The 25600-nt window shown below is 46.1% G+C and overlaps 1 protein-coding gene across 1 annotated transcript in view; it reads right to left on the bottom strand.

Annotated features, from left to right (window-relative positions):
• Positions 1–25600, bottom strand: part of LOC114118018 (zinc finger protein 665-like) — a 95255-nt gene that overhangs the window by 45196 nt on the left and 24459 nt on the right. Inside the window, exons 5-9 of the mRNA XM_027978657.3 lie at positions 24667–24860; positions 23051–23219; positions 22888–22969; positions 22538–22747; positions 1827–21977 (exon numbers count right to left, since the gene is read on the bottom strand). The gene's annotated coding sequence lies outside the window, so the exon portion shown is untranslated. The remainder of the gene's footprint in view (positions 1–1826; positions 21978–22537; positions 22748–22887; positions 22970–23050; positions 23220–24666; positions 24861–25600) is intronic.

Below are 25600 nucleotides of genomic sequence, written 5' to 3'. Positions count from 1 at the left end.
TACTTTAATAAAACTCTGCTACACAAAAGCTCTTGAGTGATCAAGCCTGGTCCCTGATCCCAAAACTATATCTTATTCTTCAGAGATCATGAATTTGATGTTGTTCACCGTAAGCTCTCATCTCTATGTACCATTTCAAGAGGTTTCCAACCACTATTAATGTTGTGCTTTCCTCTCTGCCCTGAGAGCTCATCTCTGTTCACACTTTTGATACATTCCCGTCCATTTGGAGGTTTTGTTTTGTTTTCAAAACGAGTATCTCAAACTAAAATATATGATGTATGAAAAGAGCACACCTAACATTGTTTTCAATGGTGAAAGACTGAAAACTTTTCCTCTGAGATCAGGAAGAAGGCAAGGACATGCACTCTTCATCACTGTTCAACAAAGGACTGAAACCGCTAACCAGAGCAATTAGACAAGAAAAAGAAATCAAAGCTTCCCAAAGTGAAAAATTAGAAAGTTACCTTCTTTCCCAGGGGACAAGGTCTTTTGTGTATAAACTGTAGATTCCACACAGAAACAAAAAACCTCCTGCCACGTCAAATAGCAATTTTAGCAAACTTGCAGGATACAAAAGTCAACGTGCAAATCAGCTGCATTTCTATACACAATGAACAATGTGAAAAGAAAATCACATAATTTTATTTACTATTGTATTAAAAATGGATGAAATATTTAGGAATAATTCACCAAGGAGGTGAAACATATACACTGAAAACTACTTAACCATTTCTACAAGAAATCCAAAATAAACAAATAAATCTAATAGTCATGGACTGGAAATCTCAGTACTCTATATTTCCAAGTTACTCAAAGTGTTCCACAGATTTAATGAATTCATTATGAAGCGTACAATAGAAATGTTTGCAGAAACAGAAATAATTTGCCAGAAGTCATAAAGAATCCCAAGGGGACCATAAACTGCAAAAATACTCTTCAATAAAAGATGAAGGCCACCCTTTTTAAAATTTCAAGCATATCACAATATAATCCAGATGGTGTAGTACTGGCATAAACACAGATTTATACACCAAGGGAACAAAAGGGAATGTTCAGAAATAACCATTTGCATATATTTAAAATTTAATGACAAGGATGCTAAGAAAACCCAGTGGAAAAAAGACAGCTGCCATAACAAATGGTGAATCTATGGGTTAAACAATGAAGAGGAAACCTCACCTGCATCAAAAGTAAAAACATCTCTGTGCCAAACCACAAAATGAACACAGTGAAAAGACAAAATCTGAACAATGAAGGCAATGAAAGTGAATTTCAGCTCTCAGAGATTTAGATTCATGTCACAGTTTCAAACAGATGATGGATTAGCACACTGTCACTGATACCTGACTCTGAATTTTCCATCCCATTTCCAATCAAGATTTTGAAGTCAGTGACTCACTCACTTAGCTTCAATTACCTTAGAACAAATTTCCCTTTTTAGGTCTACTTCCAGATTTTACCAGGTACTGTGCATGTTAATACCTGACTTCCACCCACAGCTTCTTAATCCTGATTGACAGAGAGCAGACTGCACAGCCAGAAGGACCCGAGGCAATCCCTGCTGCCCAACAGCACTGAGACCCCTTCTCAAACCTGTGGGTGTGAAGCCCTGCCCAGGATGGTGCCCTCCACACAAGGTCCAGGCCACTGGGTCATGGGGAGATGGGATCTAAGTGGAGACGACAGGCCCTGAGGGAAGTTCCCTGCTGAGTGTGCATGTACCAGTGTCAGGAAGGATACTTCAGAGTCAGAGATAATTAGTAAGTCCAAAGAAGGGATTTCAGGAAGGACCGACTGAGAATCAACTGAGAATATGATTTTACCTGAGAAAGAGCCATTCCTCCTTTCTTGCCTTTTTTCCTCCTCTTCCCAGCTTCTTCCTCAGACAATGTAAGTTTTTAGAAGTTGATCTGGCAAGTGGAAAACAGGCTGCTTAGGGCTTAGAATCAACGTCCCCCCTTCATTTGCCACAACCACAAAAACAGGAAGACCTCACTATTGTAAGGCTGGACCCTGGGGACCATGATGGGCTGCCCCTTCTCTCCCCCACAGGCAGGGCAAGTCCCTAACGGAAGGAGCCTCCCAGATCCCGGGGACCAATGACAGCACACTTCGCCAGCTAAATCCGCCCCACCCCAGCCACGTAGAAGGACCTAGCAGCCCGCGACGCCTTGGCCTGGCGACCTATCCGAACCCCTGTCCATTAACCTGACCATACCTCGCAACAAACTTATATAAGCCGCTTCTAACACAGTCTGGGCACGGACTTCCTGGACCTGCCTTGTTCGGGTCTGGGAACCCCGCCCGGGAGCACTTCCCCAGTAAAGCCTGTTAGACACTCTTTTGGTGTCCTAGTCGTCCTTACCTAACACTTGGCGCTCAACGTGGGGCTCGGGGCAAGGGCCCATCCTGCGATGAGCGGGATTTGTGGCCCACTTGGGTCCGGCCTGCACCTGACCAGGTCACCCCGCCACCCCGCCGGGACCACACAACCATCTGGCAGGATACAGGGTAAGTTCCATCATTCGGGCTCTGGGGGGTGTTTCTCCCGTGTCAATTATTCCTAGTGCATCTCGGTCCTTTTAAATCGCGGCCACGTCCAGACCCCTACCTCTGCATGCCAGGCTTCCTGTTCCTCGGCGCCAGCCAACTCGGAGACGTCTGCCTTGGCTGAGTGGCCCTCTCCTCACCTCGCTGGCTGACGGCCCATTCAGGGACACCTGACCGGACCGCTCCCAGCCCCACTTTCCAATCAGTCCAGGACCTTTCATATTCGCCATGGGGGAGGCTGCCTCCAAGGCTGATCAACCCTGGTCTACACCGCTGGAATGTTTACTTGCCAACCTCAGAACTCTACATATCTCTGGGGAAATTCGCTCCAAACGCTTAACCTTCCTCTGTTCTGAGGCGTGGCCCCTATATTCTCTAGATAATGGCTCACAATGGCCACCAACCAGAACTTTCGATTTTAATATCCTCCGTGACTTAGAAAATTACTGCCAGAGGACAGGAAAATGGTCTGAGGTACCCTACGTACAGGCTTTCTGGCTGTTGTGCTCCTGCCCCACCCTATGTACCCGCTGCTCCCCCTCTGAAATTCTCCTAACCATGGCCCTTCCTAGCCCTACAACACCAAAGAGGCCGCCAGCGGCCCCCCCGGGGATGCCCGAGATAGAAACTTCTGCCCTCACAGTGCCTCTGGAAGACCTGGTGCCCCCCCGCCACCTTACACTTTGGCCCCTGCTACTCCCTTGACGCCCTCCACCCCTGCCACACCGACCCCCTTCTACTGCCCTTGCCAACTTCTCCCATGTCTTCCCCTCCTCCACCGCCCTCACAGCCCAGCCCTCCTGTGACAAAGCCACCTCTATATCCACCCCTCCCTTCGTGCCCGGCTTCACCGACTTCCCCCACACGAACCTCCTCTTTATCGCCCTTGCCAACTTCTCCCATGTCTTCCCCTCCTACACAGTCCTCACAGCCCAGGCCTCTCCCTCCTGTGACTACGCCTCTCGCCACTCCCTTGGCTCTGCCTCAATATCCACTCTTTCCTCCGTGCCCACCCCCCTTCTGACTCACCGGTCAGCTCATACACAAGGTCCCAGACTGCTCTCAATCTACTGCCAACTCCTCTGCTTCCTCTCTGCCAGGTGGCCGGCCCGGAGGGTCTCGCCCATGTCCATGTGCCCTTTTCACTCCAAGACCTCGCCCATATCGAACAATGGCTAGATTCCTACTCGGCCAACCCCTCCAACTACATCAAAAACTTTACCCAGCTGTCTTGGTCTTATGCCCTCACCTGGCAAGACGTATTTGTCATACTGGGGTCCACCACTATCCCAGAAGAAAGAAAGGCTATTTGGGCTGCGGCAAGAGTGGTGGCTGACCAAAAACATCTAGCTAACCCAGCAGACTCTGCCTGGCCACCTGGAGCGGCTGCTGTTCCAGAAGTAGACCCAGACTGGGACTATCAGGAGGGACAGAGAGGAAGGGCCAACATTCGGTACATGGTAGAATGCCTAGCAGAATGGATGGAGACCACCTCCCTTAAGGTGGTGAACCTACTTAAGCTAGATGAAGTAACTCAGGGCACCGACAAAAACTTGGCAGCCTTCCTTAACAGGCTGACAGAGGCTCTCACCACCTATACCCGAATTGCCCCAGATTCTCCGGCGGGGGTCACCACCCTAGCCAACCATTTTATATCCCAATCAGCTTCAGACATCAGGAAAAAACTCTCCAAGGCTGAGGATGGGACTCTGACCCCCCTCCGAGACATGGTAAAAATGGCCTTTAAGGTTTATAATGCCCAAGAAGAAGCCACTGAAGCCAGCCGCAAGGCAAGGCTTAAACAAAAAGCCAAACTCCAGGCTAACCCCCCTGACAGACACACCCAGGCACTGGTAGCAGCCCTGCGGCCGGCCACAGGACAAAAGGTGGGTCCCCAGAAGCCACCACTGGGAGCCTGCTTCAAATGCGGTCATGAGGGCCCCTGGGCCCGCCAATGCCCAAACCCCAGGCCCCCGACAAAGCCATGCCCTTGTTGCAAACAACCAGGACATTGGGCGAGTGATTGTCCCTGGGCAACTCAGGCCCTGGCCTTACCGGGCCGAAGTCTGGGCTCCCAAAAGGACATTTCCTCCCCGCACCCCGCCTTGGAACTTCTCTCCTTTGATGAAGATTGATGGCGCCCAGACTCGGGGACTCCCATAACCCAAGCCGAGCCCAGGGTAATGCTTCAAGTGGCAGGTAAGTCTATCAATTTCTTGATAGATATGGGGGCTACTTACTCGGTTCTTCCCTCCTTCGGGGACACCTTACATCCTTCCCAGGTCTTGATGGTGGGTATAGATGGCATGTCTTCACGACCCTTACAGACTGGGCCACATCCCTGTCAGCTTGACCACTTCCTGTTCACACACTCTTTTCTGATAATCCCTTCATGCCCCACTTCCCTGCGGGGGCAGGACATTTTAGCTAAGCTTAGGGCCACCATTCACCTACCTCTCTCATTTTCCCAATCTCTCACCTTGCCCCTACTCTTCCTTTGCTCCCCTGAGGCTCCAATTGTCAACCCTACCATCTAGGACACTGAAATCCCTCTGGTAGCAACCCATCACACCTCCATCCTGATTAAACTACATGATCCTTCCCACTTCCCAAGCCACCCTCAATTCCCCATCTCTCAGACTCACCTACACGGTCTTAAACCAATCATAGACCGTCTCTTAGGCCACAGCCTCCTGGTCCCCACGGCCTTACCCTGCAATAGCCCCATTCTCCTGGTGCGGAAAACTTCTGGCAGCTACCGATTGGTCCAGGACCTTCAACTGATAAACGAGGCCGTAATCCCTGCTCATCTGATTGTCCCCAATCCTTATACCTTGCTTTCTGACATCCCTAGCAGTACGACTCACTTTACTGTCATAAACCTCAAAGATGCCTTTTTCACTATTCCCTTACACCCAGACTGCCAGTTCCTCTTTTCTTTCACATGGACCGACCCAGAAACCCGACAATCCTCCCAGCTAACGTGGACAGTCCTCCCCCAAGGGTTTTGAGATAGCCCCCATTTTTTTTTTTTTTTTTTTGGCAGGCTCTGGCCTGGGATCTGGCTACGTGCCCTTTGGCCCCTAGTACAGTATGCGGATGACTTTCTGCTCTGCAGCCCCTCACAAGCTCTCTCTCTGATGCATACCACTACTCTTCTTAACTTCCTTAGCTCTAAAGGATACCGAGCATCTCAACAAAAAGCCCAACTCACCCAGACCTCTGTAACTTACCTAGGTCTAACAATTACCCCAACAACTAAGGCTCTAACTACTGACAGACTCAGCCTTCTCCGAGACCTCTGCCCCCTTTCCACTGGGGAACAAATCTTGTTCTTTTTGGGGTTAACAGGATTCTTCTGGCACTGGGTACCCAACTATGCTTCACTGGCTAAACCCCTCTACACAGCCACAAAAGACACCCCTACTGGACCGCTCTCTCAGAAACAGAGGTCCAAAAGGCTTTCTACAACCTCTGCTCAGCTTTGCTGTCCTCTTCCCCACTCTTCCTGCCCAATCCAACCTCCCCTATCACCTATATACTGATGAAAAATGGGTCATAGCCTTTGGAGCCCTCACACAGCCTGCAGGCCCTGAAATGCTGCCAGTGGCATTTATCTCCAAACAGTTAGACCCCACCACCCAGGGATGGTTCCCCTGCCTACACGCCCTGGCAGCAGCAGCTTCTCTATACGCAGATGCAAAAAAAAAAAAAAAAAAAGGGCGAATTTTAGATCAACCCCTAACTATATTCTCACCACACTGCCTGGCTGACCTCCTGGCTTCCAAATTCCTGTCAGACCTTAGTGACTCTCGGCTCCAGCAATTCACCATTACTAAGACACCCCTGCCTCCTGCCAGTGAGTGATACGCCCTGTCCAATGCTTGTCTGGCCTCATCCGCTGTGGCTGTTGCCAATCACAACTTTGGCTATACTCTTCTCCATTGGACTGGCTGTCACAGCTCCCACCTCCCAGGACTTGCCACCCACACTCTGACTTTCACTGGCCCTTATTTACCTTATCATCTGTTCACTACTCCTGGGGTGCTATTCCTTTCGAATGGCCTGACCTGGCCTTATATCTCTAGCCTGCCTTGAGGACTTTATTTTGACCCTACTACAAGACCTCTGGCTGGCTACCCTGATTATTGACTGACTCTTTCATCCAGGCAATTTTTGATCTGCACTTACAGGAGACCTTCCTCCTTTTCACAAAAGCTCAAATTGATTTTTTCTCCTTTATCACTCTCCTCCTAATATCATAGCTAAACATGCTCTTGTCACTATTCCTCCTGGCTGTGATAACACGGGTGGGACAACCTATGCCCTGCCCCCGGAGCTACACCAAACAAGACCACTAAAAAACTGGGTTCACAGCCTACACTTATGTCCACCAAGATTCTTATGTCTCACCTGCCCAGCCATGCTCCCGTGGGGGTAAATGGTATTGGACGGCCAAGAGCCTTGGGACTGCCAAATCAAACTCAGCCTCTAACTGCTATAAAGCTAGAGACAAAGACCTCTGTTTCACCATACAAACCCACTATGGAATGACAGACGGAAACGGGGCCTAAGATCAGAGACAAAAACAAATCCAACATAAGCTCCAACAGGACTTAATAAAGTTGACAACTAAAGCCTCTAATCCACACCATGAGCCCAATAAACTCCTACCCTGAGTTGTACATATAGCAAGGTGAAAAATGCAGAGTCAACTCAACATTTCATCAGTATTAACTTTTATCGATATCACGTTCCTTCCTACAAGAGTCTTATTTTTTGTACATTATCTTCTGGCCCGGAGGCCTGTTGATATTTTATGACTGCTTTTTGATAAAGGTTGGTCAGACAGAACAATAATTTTCCCTTAAAGTGTTTCTTCTTAAATTCCTAGCCTGCGTCACCCTTAAAGTACAGAGTTACATTTTTATGGAGCAAAGATTCAGTGGGTTACAGCAAAGAAAGAACTTATTAACTCAAAGTCAAATGTTGCTAATGCTAAAGCTGCTGCTTGTTTTTTCTACACCCTAACTATATGCACTCCCAGGAACACAATGGATAAGGGATGTGAGAACTTGGCAGCAAGCATTGGCTCAACAGTGTGGCAAGAGTCTGGATAAACCTGCCAAGTAAGCTAGAATGCTAACACAGGGTTTGAAACACTCTTTTCATGCCCAGGAGATTTATCAACTAGAGCCCTAAGTTAACTCTTTTCAGAGAAAGGTGGTTGGGAACAGCCCCCTGTTAATGTCAGAAGAATTGGTGAAAGGCATAAAATAGTAAGACAGACAGATTCCGGTTTGGGGGTAGATGTTTGAGAAGGTCCAGGGGGTCCATTGAGTCCTGAGGCTTTGTTTATCAGGATTCTTCCTGCATGACCTTGTCATGGGTGGAATCTCTCGTGCTGGCTCCCAGCATCTCCCCCTTTTTAGAGCAGCCACAACAGCATAGCAAAAAATAGTAGACAGAATGTTTTTTCCTAAAATAAAGTTAGAGAATGTATGGAAAAAATCACCTGCTACTCCTGCAGCAGCAAAGTCTAATCGGGAGTGTTCCATGGGCTCTATCTTCCCTTGAGACCCCAACCATTCCTCACCCAACTGATCCCCAAAAAATAGATAGAGGCCCAAAATCTCACTCAAAATGCCACTGAAGTAACCTGGCCAATGGGGCCCTTGACCACCGAGGTACTGTACCTCCCAGCTAACACCTCTTGTGTCCTGGCCAACGACACCTCATTAACCACAGTGGCCTGTGTAGGCTCAAGACGAGACCCCCTATCCCCAAACCCTCTGGTATGCAGAAAGCCTGGGATATTCTTTCTCTGCAATCAAACCACCTTATTACAATGCTTCCCGCCCAACTGGACTCAGCCTTACACCCCAATCTTCCTTACTCCCTACCTGACCATTCTGACACCCCAGGCAATGGAGGACCAAACCCAGTCAACCTGCCACCAGAGGGCACTAACTGCAGCTCCCCTGCTCCTCAGGGGAGGTTTATTCACAGCCTTAGGACTCGGGGTAGGAGGATTGGGATCAGCCACGCACTTTTACTATAGGCTGTCCGCAGACCTCAATTGAGACCTAGACAAGGTGGCAGACTCCCTGATGGCATTACAGACCCAGATAACCTCTCTGGCAGCAGTGGCTCTCCAAAATTGACGGGCCCTAGACCTGCTAATGGCTGAAAAAGGGGGAACCTATCAGTTCCTAAGGGAAGACTGTTGTTTTTTCATTAATGCCTCTGGGATAGTTCGGAACAAGGTCCGAGAGCTGAGAGACAACATCAGACTTAGGCTGAGTCCAGCGGTTCCGGTTTCTTGGGATGGTGGAAGTTATCTTGGGCAAAATGGCTTCTCCCACTTCTTGGACCCCTCACAGCCTTGTTCCTCATCCTGTCGATAGGACCTTGTGTTTTTCAGATCATCCTCCGGAGGGTCAGGGACCTGACCCAGAAGCTACTGGACAGATGTTGATGGTGGCCGCATACTCCAAACTCCCGTCCAGAGACCCTGAGGCCCACTAAAGGTCAACAGGATCCGGCCATGACCCTCACCCCAACGATGCCCCAGTTCAGCAGGAAGTAGCCAGAAACGATAAGGGCACCCCTTATCCTATTGAAAGGGTCAGAATGTAAGGTCAGACCCCGGGGGCCATGATGGGTTGCCCTCCTCTCCCCCGCCAGCGGGGGAAGTCCTTAACGGAAGGAGCCTCCCAGATCCCAGGGACCAATGACAGCACACTTCGCCAACTAAAGCCGCCCTACTGCAGCCACGTAGAAGGACCTATCAGCCTGCGACGCCTTGGCCTGGCGACCTATCCGAACCCCCGTCCGTTGACCTGACCATCCCTCGCAACAAACTTATATAAGCCGCCTCTAACGCAGTCCAGGCGCGGACTTCCTCGACCTGCCTCATTCCATCCGGGAACCCCGCCCAGGAGTACTTCCCCATTAAAGCCTGTTAGACACTCTTTTGGTGTCCCGGTCGTCCTTACCTAACAACTATGTGGAACAGTCCTTTAGTGTCCACTGCCTCAGGTGGGATGCTCTTTCTGCCCTCCTATTTCTTCCCTCACACATGTCCTGCCCCGCCTCCGCAACTTGTTTCTCCTCTTGCTGCTCTTCTCCCCACCCTCACCCTTCTAATTGTCCTAAACATCTATACATCTGTCTCTCTTTCTCCAACTCTGCTCCCTCTCTGCCTTCTAGTCACACCCCTTCTCTCCCTGTTACACTCCCACTCTGGGGCACTCCAGGTGTCTAGGCTTACTTCCTTCTCTTTTAGTCAACACCTCTCCCTGTTTCTCTCCTAGGATCACCCGTCAGCCCTCCTACCGCAGAGGCGGGGCCCCTGTCTCCTTGTGTCCAACTCCTCGAGATCCCACGCCTTTGTCCATTATTCTTTCACCCACCCGCTGCTTTAAGGGCTAACTCTATTTCATTTTACCATCCCTTTACAACCGCCTCAGCCATCCTGGGCGACCCCGTCGGTTCTCTCATTGTTTTCCACTTCTGAGTTTGCCTTTCACTCTCAGTCACTGCTTCTTCTGATCCCCCTCGCCCACGTATCTACAGAAATGATGAGTAAATGAAACGCCCGCCTATCAAAAGAGCACCTTTCCCAACGAGACGGACTCGTGACGGAAAAACACTGGGTGTCACACGTCCAGCCCAGGGGTGAGGAAAAGGGACTGACCAGGAAGGGAGGCCTTCAGGGCAGAACGATCGGCCTGAGGAGACGAGAGGGGAGAGGCTGGGAGCCAGTGGGGGTCTCGGGCCGGGCGGGCTCTCCAGAATCCCAGGACCGGGGAGAGGACGGGGCTTCTCCGGGAGCGGGGCTGCCGAGGCGACCTCCAGGGGCCGACAGGGTGAGGCGGTGGAGGTGGGCGTGCCCGAATCCCCCTCGCGCCCGGGGACTTTACAAGGCACAGGCGTAGGTACTAACGGTTAAGTTTTAAGCAGGAAAATTTCCCTAAAGGCGGTGTCTCTGGGGCCGAAGGCCGAAAAGCAAACGGCAAGGACAAGCCTCAGAGCGATTTCGAACACTCGACCTGCAAACGCGGCCTCTGGGTTTATTTGGGGCGGACGGCGGGGTATCGGGATATTACTGCAGCAGAACCAGGGGAACGCTGAAGATGGGACTAGGGAGGGCGGGTTGCACGGCTAAGCGCGCAGCACACCTTTACAATACGAGCAAAAATTGGGCCGCCCGGCGACCTTCTCTCGCGGCCTTCCGCTGCCGCAGGAAACTGCGCACGCGCGGATTCCGAGGCGGAGCATCCGGGTCGGGGGGCTGGGCGGTTCGCTGCAGGCGAGGGGCGGGGCGAGGAGCCTCCAGGTCTCCAGAGTCAGAGCAAGGCGCTGCAAGGGGCCGGGAGGTGTGAAACATTCTGTGATGCCCAATAAATTACAGCCTTTCTTTTTTAATCTGTTGCCTTTAACATCTAAATAGCATATTCTTCTATAATTACTATAGAAATGTCTATGAACAAAATAAACTCTTTGTCATATGTTGAGGAAAGAATGGTGCTAGTAGTGAAAATCGCTCAGTCGTGTCCGACTCTGCTACCCCATGGTCTATACAGTCCATGGAATTCTCCAGGCCAGAATTACTGGAGTGGGTAGTCTTTCCCTTCTGCGTGGGATCTTTCCAAGCCAGGGATCTAACCCAGATCTCCCGCAATGCAGGCAGATTCTTTACCAGCTGAGCCACAAGGGAAGCCCCTGTTAATAAGATTCATCCAGTGTTTTAGCAACAACATCTAAGCAGCCAGGGTATGGTCAGTGTTTGGGGACAGACTTAAAAATCTGCAATCCGAGCCTACCTTTGATTTCTTTTAGTGCCTGTTGGCTGCTAGACAGTTCTCTTCTCCTTAAATTCTTCCGACTTAATTTGATTTCGGTCACTTTCAGCTCCCCCCTCAGGATGCCAGGAAAACATGCACTGGGCACAGTGGAGAGGAGGAAGCTGGTGGGTTCCGGGGACCAGAGGCACTGTTACGGCACGGCTCCACGCTGCCATGCAGGCAGAGGCGGCCGGCCTTCCCAGGTCGCTGTGTCAACCCGTTACACTATTAAGGCAAAAGCTTATAACTTTGGAGACCAGTATGTTGGAAACTAGGATATGTCCTCCTAACAAGTAGAAAAGTTTCAATAAAGATTTTATTTTCCTTCTTAAAATTTTTTGAAATTACGAAAGCATGACATTTACATGAGGCTTTGAAAGTAGTTACAGACAGTTCCACTATATATTACAATTTTTTAAGTAGACAAATTAAGATTTTTAGTTGGAATTTCAATATTAAACTCTCAAAAATTAATAGAATGGACAGGAAAGTAGGATATACTAGACCTGAAAAGAATTGTGAACCAATTCAACATAATTAAGACTTATACAATTTTCACACAAGAGCAGGATACAAATTTTATTCAAGTTCCCATAGATTATTAACCAGGAGACACTGGAACATGACATAAAACAAGGTGCAAAAGTTTCACGGCCTAAATAAAGAGTATTGAAATCATACAGGGTCTGCTCTCTTCTTACTGTGAAACTATGTGAGAATCAATACCAAAGGTATTTGGAAATAACCCACATAGTTTAAAGTGCAATAAATAAATAAATAAATGGTTTGTCAGCAGGTTCTTGCCTGTCCTGCTCCTGGCAATTCAGGGGTTGGGAACCTGGGTCTCCAAAGAGTTCCTATAGGGCGGTAATTGGATGCAGAACATTTCCTGCCATTAGAATAATTTAACCATCTTAAGAAAACAAGAAATTTTTCTGGACTTTTCTCTGTACTGCAAACTAAAATAAGAAATACAAAACTATCCCTGGGGAAAACATGTCATTTTACAGTGACATCCTGTATCACAAATTTCCCTCTTTCCACATGGCTCAGTTCCAGAGACACAAGGTCAAAACATACAGTCTGAGAGTGGAGGACTAAGGTATGTGATGGGAACTTCTGTCAGTATCTTTTTTCTTTATTTTGAAATTGATAGAGTTTACTAACCATTGCTTTAAAAAGAGCAATTTTTGTTGGAGGGATCAGTTGCTAAGTTGAATCTGACTCTTTTCAACTCCATGAACTGCAGCACACCAGGCTTCCCTGTCCTTCACTATCTCCCAGAGTTTTCTCAAACTTGTGTTCATTGAGTGGGTAATGCCATCCAACCATCTCATCCTCTGTCACCCTCTTCTCCCCACAATCTTTCCCAGCATCAGGGTCTTTTCCGTTGAGTCCGCTCTTTGCATCATGTGGCCAAAAAGAGCAATACATCTTTAAAAATTGATGAAAACCGCATTGTTCCTTTAGTACACATTCTAAACTTCTACTGCTCTCTACACAACAGGCCAATAATTGAGAGACGAGTTGCTGGGGCGGGAATAATGACTTTATTCAGAAAGTCAGCAAACCGAAAATATGGTAGACTGGACTGTACCCACAAAACCATCTTATGCGAGTTGGAACTCAGTGACCTTTTATACTAAAAGAGGAGGGAATCAAGTCAAGTCAAATTCCTTTGAACCTAAGGAATCAAACAGTTAAGTAACAGAGCATAAAAGTCCATCAATAAGAGTTCCCTGAGAAACCTCAAATAACATCAAGGAATTTGAAGAGCAATGGAAGGCCATAAAAGGTCATTGTATAAGGTCACTTCTCAACCCCTCCCCCACACACAATATCAGTAATCTTGTTACTATTTAAATCATTCCTGTGCTGGGGCAGAAAAAATTTAAGGCTACATAATATATTTAAGATATAATTTCAACTGTTAAAAAGTACAAAGCTTATTTATGAGATGATGTTTTGTAATAAAACCATGGAGTGCATATCCATGCACACATGCATGCACATGTAAACACACAATTGACTGAAATGAAGAGTTGCCTCTTGACACATTTTTAAATCATTTTCTCACTATCACGTTTAGTCATATGTATTTCAGCATCTCTGGGGCCATGAAAATGAATCAACTGTACTTAAGTGTGTCAATATTATCTTTTTTAAAAAGCTTGTTTATTTAGGTTGTGCTGGTCTTTGTTACTTTGTGTGGCTTTTTCTAGTTGCACTGAGGGGGAGATACTCTGTAGTTGTGGTGAGCGGGCTTCTCAGGCAATGGCATCTTTTGTTACAGAGAACAGGTTGTAGGTGAACTGCAGGCACAAGGCTTCTGTAGTTTCAAAACATGGGGTCTGCAGTTTTGGCTCACAGGCTCTCGAGCATGGGCTCAGTAGTTACAGTGGATGGGCTTAGTTACTTCTGGGCATGCAGAATCTTCTCGGACCAGGGAGATCCAACCCATATGCCCTGCATTGGCAGGCACATTCTTATCCACCGTACCAACAGGGACATCTCAACTCTAATACTATATTAGTTTAAAAGAAAAAGTAGTAGACACATAAAAAACATATATAGAATACTTTGAGTCCAATCTCTATAAAATACCTGTCTTCAAAAATAATATGAGGGCATCTCTCCTGGCGCAATGGTAAAGAATCCACCCGCAAATGTGGAAGACACGGGTTCTGCTCCAGGATAATGCCACATGCCTCGGGGCAACCAAGACCAAGTGACACAACTACTGAGCCTGTGCTGTAACGCCCAAGAGCCCAAACTACTAGGCCCACGTGCTGAAACTACTGAAGCCCAAGCATCATACAGCCCATGCTCTGCAACAAGACACAACGAGAATCCCATGCACCACGACTAGAGAACAGCCCCCACTGCTGGCAACTAGAGAAAAGACCAAGCAGCAACAAAGACCCAGAACACATAAATAAATAATTGTTCTAAAAAAATGATTTTATCTGCAGTTAATTTTAGGTATGTAGTTATTAACAAAAACCAAAGTTTGTTAATTCCACAATAAAACAATGAACCAAAGTTAATAAAGTGGGGACTTCCCTGGCAGTCCCATGGTTAAGACCTTGCACTTCCATTTCCAGAGTTTCAGGTTCAATCCATACTCAGGGAACTAAGATTCTGCAAGCTGCACCATGTGACAAAGAAGACAAAAAAATATCAGTAAACTTGGATTTCATAGTGAAAAATAGATGATGGAATGAAAAGCCCACTAGCCCTGAGGTCTCTTTCTGAACTTTCCATTCCATTCTCAAACACTAAGATTTTCAAGGAGGTCCTCATTTAGCTTTAAATGTACCGTAAATAGTCAGGACTGATTTCCCCTTATTGGCCTCTTTTCCAGATTTTACCACATATTGTGAGTGTTAATACCTGATGTCCACGTGCAGCTTCTTTATTATGGTTGACAGAGAGCAGACAGCGCATCCAGATGGGCCCTAAGCAAACTTGCTGCCTAACAGCACTGAGACCCCATCTCCAACCCGTGGGTGAGAAGCCCTGCACGGGACGGTGCCCAGGGGAGCCTCCTCACAAGGGCCAGGTCACCAGGTCATGGGGAGACGGGATCTAAGTGGTGATAACAGGCCCTCAGAGAAGGCCCCCAGTGAGTGTGCATGTACAGGAGACAGACAGGATACTCCAGAGTCTGACACGATTAGCAAGTCCAGAGAGGGGCACTTCAGAAAGGACAGACTGAGAACCAACTCAGAATATGACACCTGAGAAAGAGCCATTCCTGCCTCTTTTTCTCCCCTCTTCCAGGTTTTTTCTCAGGCATCCTACACAGGTTGATACTGAAAGTTGAAAATATGCTGTTTAACACCTACAATCAACATTCCCCCTTCCTGAGCCCCAACTACACATGCAGGGAAGCCCTCCATGGGGAACAGACAGTCCTCTGTGCCCACTATCTCAGGAGGGACTCAGGACAGTCAATTCCGGCACAGAGACCGACACAGGAGCTTTCCCACACTTTCCCTTGGATCGCAGTCCCCTCCTAGTGAGGCCTCACGTACCCAGCAGCAGGGGGCACCTCCGCTGACCCCACAATCCCCTTCAGGTCACACAGCAGGCCCAGGTCCATCCCCACTCAGAGCAGAGTGGCCTCCTCATCTCTGGGGCTGTTCTCAGTCTCAGAAGTGGAGCCTAAGAGCCTTGGTTCTCAATGTAGGATCCAGATCAGATTTACTGCACTGTGAACATACCTGGGACTAGACCCACATAAGTATCTGAGGATGTCTGATAGGGCAGGGGGTACCATACATGGTTTTGCAAAATGCTTCATGGATCTCATGGGAAACATGGGTTGAACACCATTAAAGGTGGCAAACTCAGCCCACCTCCTACTTTCTCCTTTTCCGGCCTTACTGAGATAGAACTAATGAAATGGATATGTGTATACTTATCATGCATGATGTGACCATTTGACAGAGGTACACACTGTGAAATATTTATCACAATCCAGTCATCAACACATCCATAAACTCCCAGTTCCCATGTTTCGTATGGTGAGAGCACTTAAGATTTACTCTACTGGCAAATTTAAAGTATGTAGTGTCACAGAAGAATTTACTGCAGTTAAAATGCTGCACATAGTTCCCCTAAACTTACTCATTTTATACCTCAAAGTTCATACATTAACATCTTCCAATCTATAGATTCCTTTGGGTAGAATACTCATTTTCACTATATTGAGTCTTCGAATCCACAAACATGGTATATTGTTCCATCTATTTGTGTCATCTTTCTTTCACTAGTGTCTTATAGTTTTGTATACATGTCTTTTTGTTTCTTTAGGTGGATTTATTCATAAGTCCTTTATTCTTTTCAATGCAATGGTGAATGGGATTGTTTCCTTAGTTTCTCTTTTTTCATTGTTAGTATATAGGAATGCAAAAGATTTCTGAGTATTAATTTTATATCCTGAAACTTTACTATATTCATTGATTAGCTCTAGTAATTTTCTGGTGCTATCTTGAGGGTTTTCTATGTAGAAGATCATGTCATCTACAAACAGTAAGAATTTTACTTCTTTTCCAATCTGGATTCCTTTTATTTCTTTTTCTTCTCTCACTGCTAGGACTTCCAAAACTATGTTGAATAGTTGTGGTGACAGTGGGCACCCTTGTCTTCTTCCTGATTTCAGAGGAAATAGCATACACAACTTTTGTGTGGTTTCTTTGAAAGACATATATTTTCAAGTCTAATACACTCTGATGTCTTGAGAAAGCCCTTGGCTATACAGTTCATGACTTCTCTTCAATATGGAATCTTATTGCATAATACACTTCAACTCAAGGTGAAACTTTTTCCACTCTGATTGCATCTGTAACTTCATGGCAGCAGTCACCATCTGTGGTGATGTTGGAGCCCAAAAAGATAAAGTCTGACACTGTTTCCACAGTTTCCTCATCTATTTCCCATGAAGTGATGGGACCGGATGCCATGATCTTCGTTTTCTGAATGTTGACTTTAAGCCAACTTTTTCACTCTCCTCTTTCACTTCATCAAGAGGCTTTTAGCTTCTCTTCACTTTCTGCCATAATGGTGGTGTCATCTGCATATCTGAGGTTATTGATATTTCTCCCGACAATCTTGATTCCAGCTTGTGTTTCTTCCAATCCAGCATTTATCATGATGTACTTTGCATATAAGTTAAATAAGCAGGGTGACAATATACAGCCTTGACGTACACCTTTTCCTATTTGGAACCAGTCTGTTGTTCCATGTCCAGCTCTAACTGTTGCTTCCTGACCTGCATACAGATTTCTCAACAGGCAGGTTAGGTGGTCTGGTATTCCCATCCCTTTCAGAATTTTCCACGGTTTATGTGATCCACACAGTCAAAGGCTTTGGCATAGTCAATAAAGCAGAAATAGATGTTTTTCTGGAACTCTCTTGCTTTTTCGATGATCCAGCGGATGTTGGCAATTTGATCTCTAGGTCCTCTGCCTTTTCTAAAACCAGCTTGAACATCAGGGAGTTCACGGTTCACGTATAGCTGAAGCCTGGCTTGGAGAATTTTGAGCATTACTTTACTAGCGTGTGAGATGAGTGCAATTGTGTGGTAGTTTGAGCATTCTTTGGAGTTGCCTTTCTTTGGGATTGGAATGAAAACTGACCTTTTCCAGTCCTGTGGCCACTGCTGAGTTTTCCAAATTTGCTGGCATATTGAGTGTAGCACTTTCACAGTATCATTTTTCAGGATTTGAAATAGCTCAACTGGAATTCCATCACCTCCACTAGCTTTGTTCATAGTGATGCTTTCTAAGGCCCACTTGACTTCACATTCCAAGATGTCTGGCTCTAGATGAGCCGTCACACCATCGTGAAGATCTTTTTTGTACAGTTCTTCCGTGTATTCTTGCCACCTCTTCTTAATATCTTCTGCTTCTGTTAGGTCCATACCATTTCTGTCCTTTATCAAGCCCATCTTTGCATGAAATGTTCCCTTGGTATCTCTAATTTTCTTGAAGAGATCTCTAGTCTTTCCCATTCTGTTGTTTTCCTCAAGTTCTTTGCATTGATCACTGAAGAAGGCTTTCTTATCTCTTCTTGCTGCTATTTGGAACTCTGCATTCATATGCTTATATCTTTCCTTTTCTCCTTTGATTTTTGCCTATCTCTTTTTCACAGCTATTTGTAAGGCCTCCCCAGACAGCCATTTTGCTTTTTTACATTTCTTTTCCATGGGGATGGTCTTGATCCCTGTCTGCTGTACAATGTCACGAACCTCATTCCATAGTTCATCAGGCACTCTATTTATCAGATCTAGGCCCTTATATCTATTTCTCACTTCCATTGTATAAGCATAAGGGATTTGATTTAGGTCATACCTGAATGGTCTAGCAGTTTTCCCTACTTTCTTCAATTTAAGTCTGAATTTGGTAATAAGGAGTTCATGATCTGAGCCACAGTCAGCTCCTGGTCTTGGTTTTGTTGACTGTATACAGCTTCTCCATCTTTGGCTGCAAAGAATATAATCACTCTGATTTCAGTGTTGACCACCTGGTGATGTCCATGTGTAGAGTCTTTTCTTGTTTTGTTGGAAGAGGGTGTTTGCTATGACCAGTGTGTTTTCTTTGCAAAACTCCATTAGTCTTTGCCCTGCTTCATTCCGCATTCCAAGACCAAATTTGCCTGTTACTCCAGGTGTTTCTTGACTTCCTACTTTTGCATTCCAGTCCCCTATAATGAAAAGGACATCTTTTTTGGGTGTTCTAAAAGGTCTTGTAGGTCTTCATAAAACCGTTCAACTTCAGTTTCTTCAGCATTACTGGTTGGGGCATAGACTTGGATAACTGTGATATTGAATGGTTTGCCTTGGAGACGAATAGAGATCATTCTGTTGTTTTTGAGATTGCATCCAAGTAGTGCATTTTGGACTCTTTTGTTGACCATGATGGCTACTCCATTTCTTCTGAGGGATTCCTGCCCGCAGTAGTAGATATAATGGTCATCTGAGTTAAATTCACCCATTCCAGTCCATTTTAGTTCGCTGATTCCTAGAATGTTGACATTCACCCTTGCCATCTATTGTTTGACCACTTCCAATTTGCCTTGATTCATGGACCTGACATTCCAGGTTCCTATGCAATATTGCTCTTTATAGCATCGGATCTTGCTTCTATCAGCAGTCACATGCAAACTGGGTATTGTTTTTGTTTTGGCTCCATCCCTTCATTCCTTCTGGAGTTACTTCTCCACTGATCTCCAGTAGCATATTGGGCACCTAATGACCTGGGGAGTTCCTCTTTTGGTATCCTATAGAAGGGAATGGCAAGCCACTTCAGTATTCTTGCCTTGAGAACCCCATGAACAGCAGGGACATTACATTGCCAATAATGGTCTGTCTAGACAAAGCTACGATTTTTCCAGTAGTCATATATGGATGTGAGAGTTGGACTACAAAGAAAGCTGAGCACCGAAGAATTGATGCTTCTGAACTGTGGTGTTGGAGAAGCCTGTTGAGAGTCTCTTGGACTGCAAGGAGATCCAACCAGTCCACCCTAAAGGACATCAGTCCTGAATATTCGTTGCAAGTACTGATGCTAAAACTGAAATTCCAGTATTTTGCCCACCTGATGCAAAGGACTGACTCATTGGAAAAGACGGTGATGCTGGGAAAGATTGAAGGCAGAAGGAGAAGGGGACGACAGAGGATGAGATGGTTGGATGGCATTACCAACTTAATGGACATGAGTTTGAGCAAGCTCTGGAAGTTGGTGATGGACAGGGAAGCCTGGCATGCTGCAGTCCATGGGGTCACATAGAGTTGGACATGACTGAGCGATTGAACTGAACTGATAGGTGGAATCTGAAGAAACACCAATGAACTCATTTACAAAACAGAAACATCTCACTGTATAGCACAGGGAACTCTGCTCAATGTCATGTGGCAGCCTGGATGGGACAGGAGTTTAGGGGAAGAATGAATACATATATATGTATGCGAGTCCCTTGATTGTCATTTATCCCGACCCCTTAAAAGACTGAATCTTCTTGGAACCCAGAAGAACCCTGCACTCATCCCCCCCCCCAACCCCAAGTACAAAGGCCCTTCCATGTCTTCTCTTTTCTAAACATTTTTACTGGAGTATAGTTGATTCACAATATTGTGTTAGTTTCAGGCGTATAACAAATTCAATGTTATCCACATCCCAAACTTTGTTAGATTCTTTCCCCCATAGCTCATTAGAGAGCATTGAGTAGAATTTACTGTCCTATACTGTAGGTCACTATTATCTACTTTATATACACTAGTATGTATCTGTCAATCCCAATCTCCCAATTTATCCCTCCACACCTCACTCCCTGATAACCATGTTTGTTTTCTATGTCTATACCTCTATTCTGGTTTTGTAGATAAGTTCATTTGTACCCTTTGTTTAGATTCCACAGATAAATGAAACCCTAGATTTGTCTTTCTCTTCTGTCTCTTGTTGATAGAAAAGCTGAAGTCTCCCAGACCTCCCTGAGGCACAAAAGAGAAAGACTCAAGCATCTAATAAATAGGACAAAGGAACCACAGACTCAGTGTCTGATGCACATTTCTGAGTTCTTTAAAAAAATATTTTATTTATTTGACTGCATTGTGTCACAGTTGTGGCACATGGAATCTTTGGTGTGGCACGTGGGATCTTTTGTTTTGGCGTGCCAGTTTAGTTGCTGTGTGGCATGTGGGATCCCAGTTTCATGACCAGGGCTGGAACCTATGTGCCCTGCATTGGAAGAGAAATTAAATTCCTAACCACTGGGCCACAAAGGAAGTCCTACATTTCTGAGTTTTACAGATACGGTAACTGCCACCAGAGGGAAAAGGCCAACTGCATGATGACCCGACTGCACCCATGCCATAAAGTGCTTCATCTTGAGCCAGTATCGAGTCTGTGCCTAGGGTAGTTCCCAGAACTGGCCTTCAGAGAAGTGGATTAACACTACTGTTCATAATAATCTGTATCTTTGGGGGAAGAAAAATAATTGTAGCTTGTTCTGCCTGTGCACATAAAGAGGCATGCACACCTGGAGGTAAAGAGATGCTATACAATAGTCGGGACATGAAAGCAACCCAGATGTCTATCAACAGATGAATAGATAAAGAAAATGTGGTATCTGACTACAATGAGATATTACTCAGCCATAAAAGGAATGGAGCTGGAGTCAGTTGAAGTGAGGTGGATGAACCTAGAGTCTGTTATACAGAGTGAAGTCAGAAACAGGAAAACAAGCATGATATTGTGTCTGACTCTTTGTGGCCCCATGGACTGTGGCACGCCAGGCTTCTCTGTCCTTCACCATATCCCAGAACTTGCTCATAATCATGTCTATTGAGTCGGTGATGCCATTGAACCAGTTCCTTGTCTGTCTTCTCTGTAAATAGGTTCATCAGAAAAAAATAGTACTGATGAATCTATTCACAGTGACGACATGGAGACCCAGACTTGGAGAACGGACTTGTGGACACCAGCAGTGGAAGGAGTTCAGTTCAGTGGCTCAGTCATGTCCGACTCTTTGCAACCCCATGAATCACAGCACGCCAGGCCTCCCTGTCCATCACCAACTCCCAGAGTTCACTCAGACTCACATCCATCAAGTCGGTGATGCCATCCAGCCATCTCATCCTCTGTCGTCAACCCCTTCTACTGCCCCCAATCCCTCCCAGCATCAGTCTTTCCCAATGAGTCAGCTCTTCACATGAGGTGGCCAAAACACTGGACTTTCAGCTTTAGCATCATTCCCTTCAAACAAATCCCAGGGATGATCTTCAGAATGGACTGGTTGGATCTCCTTGCAGTCCAAGGGACTCTCAAGAGTCTTCTCCAACACCATAGTTCAAAAGCATAGATAATTCGGTGCTCAGCTTTCTTCACAGTCCAACTCTCACATCCATACATGACCACTGGAGAAACCATAGCCTTGACTAGACGGAACTTTGTTGGCAAAGTAACGTCTCTGCTTTTGAATATGCTATCTAGGTTGGTCATAACTTTTCTTCCAAGGAGTAGGCGTCTTTTAATTTCATGGCTGCAATCACCATCTGCAGTGACTTTGAGGCTACAACAAATTGAGAAAGTAGCACTGACATATATACACTATCATGTGTAAAATACATAGCTAGTGGGAACATCCTCAGCCATCTTGCATCTTCCACTTGGTTCTCCCTTTTTCTCAGTTGTTCTACTTCTATCTCGGTCACTCTGTCTCTGCTTGTTTAGAACCTCCTGGCCCACATTGAGTCAGTGATGTCATCGAACCAATTCCTTGTCTGTCTTCTCTGTAAATAGGTTCATCAGAAAAAAATAGCCCTGATGAATCTATTCACAGTGAAGGCATGGAGACCCAGACTTGGAGAATGGACTTGTGGACACCAGCAGTGGAAAGAGTTCAGTTCAGTCCCTCAGTCATGTCCGACTCTTTGCAACCCCATGAATCGCAGCCCGCCAGGCCTCCCTGTCCATCACCAACTCCCAGAGTTCACTCAGACTCACATCCATCAAGTTGGTGACTAAATGGTCACAGGAATGGTGACTAAAAAAGATGCCCGCGGATGGGAACAGACCATTTGCAATTGAGAACCGAAGAAGAGTGAGTAGTAAAAGGTTGTCCCAACTCACCTGCCCCTATGCGGGGTGAGGGAACAGGAAAGGCCTCCGAGGCAGAAGGTGCCTGAGACTGAAGAACAGAGGCGGACAGGATCTCAGGAGCCGGGCGGGCTCTCCAGAATCCCAGGACCGGGTAGAGGATGCGGCCTCTCCGGGAGCAGGGCGGCCTGTGAGACCTCCAGGGCGATGCTGAGGGCCACGAATCCATCTCGCGGACAAGGGCTTTATATGGGGCGGAGGACAGAGGTAGTAAAGGATTTTAAGCAGAAAATGCAGTGAAAGGCGGTGTCTACGTGTAACGATGGCAGAAATGTCAAGAGAACTGGAGAGCCTCACACCATCAAACCAAAATGAACACATACCCGACGAGTAACAGCGATGTCTGGGCGTACTCAGGTTAAGTGCCGGCTGCTGGGCTGCAAGGTCGAGAGTCACTCCCAAGACCTTAAAGAAAGCATAGGGCAGACAGTGCGGCACAGATTTACACTAGAAAGTTGAAACATCGGCTTCACACAAGTCAATTACCGTTTGCGTACTGCATTTGGGTTCCCAGGGATAGTGTCAGAAAGGAAGAGGCGGGACTTCCAGAGGCGAGGACTGAGCAGAGCGTTACTGCTGGGAGCGGGGCGAGGAGGGAGCCCAGAAGAGCTGGGAAGTGAAGGTGCTTCACCTTACTTTCACCTGCTTACTCTATCTGTAACAGTTTTAAGGTAAAAGCATATTTTATAAGCCAGTTACTTTACAAATGAAAACTAATATGCATGAGACTTATGATATATTCTGAATAAAGGAGTAGCTAAACATAATGGCAGCAATTAAATATGAAACAGACACACACACATACCTCTCTGGGTCTTTTGATTACTCAAGAAAACTGCCCTCTACAATTTCCAAGAATAAGACTAAGTTTCCATTGATATACAACAGCTATTGCCAATTAAAGGAGAAAGTGATCACAATTCTTGTACTAGTTCCACCACATTCTCAGTCATAACCTGTCAGTCTCCTCCCATGAAAAGCCCATGTCCTTTCAGCCTTCTCTATTCAAGGTCAATTTATACAACATTCTTTCCTATAACCCACAGTTGCCTATCTATGGAAGGGCAGCCTGAACATAATGGGCATGATGAGTCATCACAGTTGTACATTATTCTCTTTCCCTCCCTGACTAATTCACACTACTGAAGTTGATAATTTTGTGTCCTTGTTTCTCCAGGGAACACAAATGTGAACAAAGCACACCTAATGAAGTCAACTCCCTCATCTGATTCCTTCATGAAACCATCATGAGACTGTAACAGAGCAAGTGGAGCACAACCCACAACAGAGCAAGTGGAGCAGGTAGCCACTGTTGTGTCTCATTACTCTGCACCCTGTTACCAGGCAACAGGTCTTGCTCAGTCATTGCTTGGTGCCTCAGTGGGCCCCACCAACTATCAATGAGTGACCCGTTAGCTGTCCTGCTTGGTTACTGGCCAGCACCACAGTGGGCCCTGCCCACTGGTAACTGTCAATGAAGAACCACTGGGGAAGTGATTAAGACAAGGGTCAGTGGTGGTCATCAGGTGGAGAGTGAGGTAAGAGGCAGATTCAGGGCTTCTCCCGGAGGCCCTGCAGGTTACCCAGCCTTGGGCCAGTGGGTGAGCTGGAGGGCCCAGGGAATAGCCTGGGGACTATATTCTGCAGGGCTCCAGAGCCCTCACTAAGACCTTCCACTAGCCTTGGCCCAGGCCTTAAGGCCGCAGTGAACCTTTCCTCCATTCCTGTCTCTGTGACCTAATAGCAGTGGCCGTCTGCATGGGTCACAGTCTGTGAGACCTGGTCTCCTCCTTTGGGTAGCCTAAGGAGACTGAGGGCCAGTTGGGTTGGATGCTGGCTCCCTAAGGGATGACAGCTGGGAAGGATGTGGGAACATGGCCCTGAAGGAACTGCCAACTGAGATCTGCCTCCTCTTGGTCAGGACTGGGACCTTGAAGAGTGAAAGTTGTGCATTGGGACTTTGTCCATTTTGTTCAGAATAGAGAATAACATTCATCTGGTAGAGAGGTACAGTAACACCATTACCTGACCATGACCAGACCTCAAGAACAAAGGCTCTGACACTGAGAAGTCTCCAACAACTAACCATGCCCATCCCTTACCTTTTGCTTTAACGGGATCTGCTGAAAGTTTGCAGTAACTCTGGGGTTCTTAGGGCATGAGCCACCCGTCTCCTTGTATGAATCTGTAATAAACCTTTCTCTGGTCCAAACTCTTAATGTTTAGTATTGATGAGCTTCACTGTACGTTGGGCACACGGACTTATGATTTTTGTAAAAAGACCATTGTGAAAGGCCTGTATTGAATGAATAAGATCAAAAGATTTCAAACCTCAAGTTTAAAGTCATAGATAGTAGTCTTTTCAAGAAAATTTAAATATTTAAATATACACTGGAGATAATGAACCATTTCCACACAAGTAAGTCCTTGTTCCCAGGATAACTGTCATGAGTTTTAATATATTTTGACTTTGAATTATTCTGCAGTTTATAGTATCTCAGACGAATCTCAAAAAATTGAAGACTTAGTTATTCCCAGTATAGTTTCCTCTGAGGTGTGGTCCATTGGGAAAACTGGTTAAGAAATTTACCACATACTTTTTAAAATATTCTCCCCAATATGAATTATTTGGTGAGTCCTGAGAACACACTGTTTCTTAAAGGTATTTCCACAGTAAGTATATCTGTGTATTTTCTGTCCTGCATTAATTCTCTCATTATGCCAAAGGCATGGACATTTGAAGCTTTACAACATTCATTATAGTTGTAAGGGTGGTCTCAAATATAAATCCTCTGATGCTCCATAGTTTTCATCTTTGGGTAATAGGGAAACAGTGTCAGACTTTATATTTTTGGGCTCCAAAATCACTGCAGATGGTGACTGCAGCCATGAAATTAAAAGACACTTACTCCTTGGAAGAAAAGTTATGACCAACCTAGATAGCATATTCAAAAGCAGAGACATTACTTTGCCGACTAAGGTCCGTCTAGTCAAGGCTATAGTTTTCCCTGTGGTCATGTATGGAAGTGAGAGTTG

This window comes from Ovis aries, chromosome 14, assembly GCF_016772045.2.
Source record: "Ovis aries strain OAR_USU_Benz2616 breed Rambouillet chromosome 14, ARS-UI_Ramb_v3.0, whole genome shotgun sequence".
NCBI classification, from domain to species: Eukaryota; Metazoa; Chordata; class Mammalia; order Artiodactyla; family Bovidae; genus Ovis; species Ovis aries.
Note: the sequence above shows the minus strand (reverse complement) of the source record. Positions and strands in the feature narration are given on the sequence as shown.